At 57.9% G+C, this 3,559-nt stretch overlaps 1 protein-coding gene across 1 annotated transcript in view; it reads left to right on the plus strand.

Moving 5' to 3' along the window:
* Positions 1-2,713: 2,713 nt before the first annotated feature.
* The window catches only part of SLC38A5 (solute carrier family 38 member 5), a 9,521-nt gene continuing 8,675 nt past the window's right edge, over positions 2,714-3,559 (plus strand). The window contains exon 1 of the mRNA XM_021679094.1: positions 2,714-2,787. The gene's annotated coding sequence lies outside the window, so the exon portion shown is untranslated. The remainder of the gene's footprint in view (positions 2,788-3,559) is intronic.

Genomic DNA, 3,559 nt, shown 5'->3' on the forward strand with positions numbered 1-3,559 from the left:
GGGGGGGGGGGGGGAGAATGAGAGGGGAGAGAGAGAGGAAAAGGCGGGGAGAGACAAGGGAAGTGTGTGTGTGTGTGTGTGTGTGTGTGTGTGTGTGTGTGTGTGTTTGGATATCCTCGGTGTATCTCATCTGCCTGTACGTGTTCTCAGCCTCAAACACACACATGTGAACTCCACCCACATCGTGCTGTGTAGCTTACCTCGCTGTATCTTGTATCTGTGACCACCTGGCCAACTGGTGTGTTTTACCTGTGGCCCCTGCATGCCTTGCTGAGGTCTGCTTCTGCAGTTCATCTGCATGGGGTTGCGTGTGTATGTCCCTGGGGCGTTTCTGTGTCTCCTTTGTAACGCTCATGGGTACCGAGTGTGTTTATGTGTCTCGCCCGGACGTGCGTGTCTCCTGTGTCCGTGTGTCTTTCTTCTCTGCCGCCGTATTTGTGTCTGGTTGTGGTGAGCGACTGTGTGTGCGCGCCCTATGGGTGTTTCTCTTGGGGCCACTGTATGTGTCCTATCTGGTTCCTTTGTTTCCTCTTCATGTTCCTTTGAGATGTAGTTTCTGGATTTCCTCTTCATCCCGATAGTTCAGTGTCCTCTCCGCATCCCTGCCTTTCCTGTCCACGCGCCTGTATTTATTGTGAATTTACAACACGCTCCCTGCACGTTTCTTCTGACTTGATTTGCGAACGGCTGTCCGTGTTCATGGCTGTGCACGGCTGTCTGCGTGACCGGGATGGTGTGTGGGTGTGTGACGGCAGCTTCTTTGTACGGTCGTGCCTGCCCGTGAATGCCCCTCTCTGTGACGAGAGAGCCCTGTGTGGTCACCCGGGGTCACGAGTTCACACGTGAGTTCGCATGCACAGAGGTATCATCATAGAGCCTGAATCTGGACATGGGCCTTCAGGATTGTCTGAAGCTGGAATCATCTGTACGAGAGACACTGTTCCCCACCCCCCACCGCCGCACCCCCGTCTGATGTCGACAGCTGTGTGAAGTCCTATTCGTGTGCTCCCTGGGGTAGGGCTGCCAAGTCTGTGCGTGATGATATCTGTGAGTCTGGAGTGGCTGGAAATCAGCGTGGGCCTGCCCTGTGTCCATGTGTGGGTGATGATACCTTGTCGTGGCAGGTCATTTGGTGCAGCTGTGAGCATGTGAGTGTACCAAGGCCTGGGCGCCCCAGGTGCAGTCTCTGTGTGTTCATCTGTGGGTCTGTGCGCAAGTGCGCACTTCTGCGGGCGGTGGTGGGTTGGCCTCCTATTCTGAGCCCTGGATGGGGTTGTGATCCCTGAGCGCGCGGGAGGCTCTCTCCTGCTGGGGGGAAGTAAACGCCCCGTCCCTTACCCTCCTCCGACTGACTGCGGGTAGGGTGGGGGCATCTAGGCCAGCTTTGAAGCCCCAGCCAGCCCCTGGCCTTTCCGGGAATTCTCTGCTCCCCGAGGCGGGGGGTGGGCAGGAGGGTGAAGAGGCCCGGACAGAGGCTTCTTGTCCACCGGGACCTCAAGCAGCTGGGCCTGGACCCCAAGTCCAATCCGCCTGACGCTGTGCAGGAGACACATGCCTTGCCTGGGACAGACATGCCTGTCACATGCTTGGATGGGAGTGAACAGACGGACCCACATATAAGGCAGACACACAGACAGTGGGGCTCCTCGGTTAGGGTGTGGACAGGCCCCACCCAAAGCCTGGGCTGGGGTCCAGGACTTTAGGGCGTGCCTTGTTTGCAGACAGTGTAGATCCGCACTCCCCACCCAACCACAAATGTCCCCCCGCCTCTCTCTGGGGACCCCCAAGATCTAAGGTCCGTTTTTGGCTAGGCCAGGCTATCTCTCTCTATATCTGAGGTCAGTCTATAGTGGCTTGGCTCTGCCTGTCCCTGTCCCTGTCCCCTTGCTGCTCTCAGGCCTGTCCATCCACCCTGTCTGCCCCTCTGCCTGAATCAGCCTCTCTCGACCTATTGTCATCTGTCCCTCTAGGTGTCTCCCTGCCTCAACCACTCCCTCTGTCCCCTTGGCTCTCTGGGCTGGTGTGTCTGTTCCCAGCCTCTGGGGATGTGTCTGGCTGCGTCCACCTGTCTATCTTCCAGTTGTCTCTCCTGCTTATTCCTGGGCCTGACTACCTGTTGCTTTCCTCCAGATGCTTCCATGGGCCTACACCCTGTCTCTGAGTCTGTCTGTGCCCCTCTTTCTCCCTATGACTGCCCCTCTGCCTGTCTACCGCTCCTCCACAACACGGCTGTCTTTCTGTCCTCCTGTCGTCTGTGTTTGTTTTGTTTCTCCTGCCCGCCTATCTCTATTTTGTGATTGTTTCTCTTACGATCTCTGTCTCTCCTCTCTGCATCTTTTCCCTCCATCTGTCCCTCCCCGCTGTGTGTCCGATCTCTGCGTCAGTGGCCCCTGCCTGCCTGGCCCTCTCTCTAGGTGTGGATCTACTCCCTCAATCTTTCTGTCCACCTTCCCCCCCTCCCCACTCAAGGCCCCCACACACCTCTGTCTCTCTCCACGTGGGTCCAGGTGAAGGAGAGAAGCGCCCTCCTCCCCCACCCCCTTTCCTCCTCCCAGAGCCAGATGGAGGGAAACTAAATTAAAATTAAAAGTTCTTCCCAGAAAAAAAATAATCCGCGGGCCAGATGCGGCTCGGGCGGCGCTGATTAGCCACCTCGCAAGCGCGGCCGAGCTGATTGGCTACAGGGCGGGGCGGGGGCAGGGTCCGCGGAGGGGGAGCCGCGCCGGCCGTGGGGTCCCAGAGCCCTAGTGAGTTACTGCCGCTTCGGGAGCTCAGAGGAGCAGGGAGGTGAGGAGGGGGCGCTGGCCGGGATGGGGCTCCTGAGACCCCCGACGCACGAGTGGGGATCCCGGGAGAGGTTTCCTGGGGGAGCCTCGGGGGAGGGGGTCCCTGGAGACCTTTTTAGCGCTAGCGGGGAATTGAATGGGAGGGGGAGTCCTTTTGGTGCCCTGCTCCCAGGAAGCTAATTCAGAAGTGGGTGAGAGTCTCCAGAGAGTGCTCGCGACTGAGGATGGGGCTCCCTGAGAGGCGTCCCCTTCCCGGGAAGGGGATTCGGGGCTTGGGGAGGGGGTTTCCCCGGAGGCACTTTTAGCAATGATGGGCACCTTGCATGGGGGTTTCTGAGATACCGCACTCCCAGGAAGTGAGCTCTGGGCTGGGGGTTTCTTCGGAGACACTCCATCCAGAAAACCGGGGCTCCAGGCTCGCTTGGGGATTGCGGAGCACCCCCCCCCCAAAAAAAACGCATCAGGCCCTGGGAGGGGGCTTTTGATGAAGGTCTCAGAGATAGCTCATCCTCAGGAGGGGAAATTAGGGCTCAGGGCAGGTTCCTGAGACACCCCAAGACCAGGAAGGATCTTAAGTCTGGAAGCGTCTCTAAAGTTACTTCTGCCAGGAGAACGAGTGTTTAAGACTTGACAGGGGTCCCAGAAAAATACTTCTCTAATCCCTAAAAAGGGGATTAAATGGGGATCCCTGGGTCACTTGTATCCCTGGAAGGAGGCTCAGTTTGGGGAATTGTCTCCAGCCTCTAGTGAGGATATTCAGAGTTGTGGCAGAG

This window comes from Neomonachus schauinslandi, chromosome X, assembly GCF_002201575.2.
Source record: "Neomonachus schauinslandi chromosome X, ASM220157v2, whole genome shotgun sequence".
Lineage (NCBI taxonomy): Eukaryota > Metazoa > Chordata > Mammalia > Carnivora > Phocidae > Neomonachus > Neomonachus schauinslandi.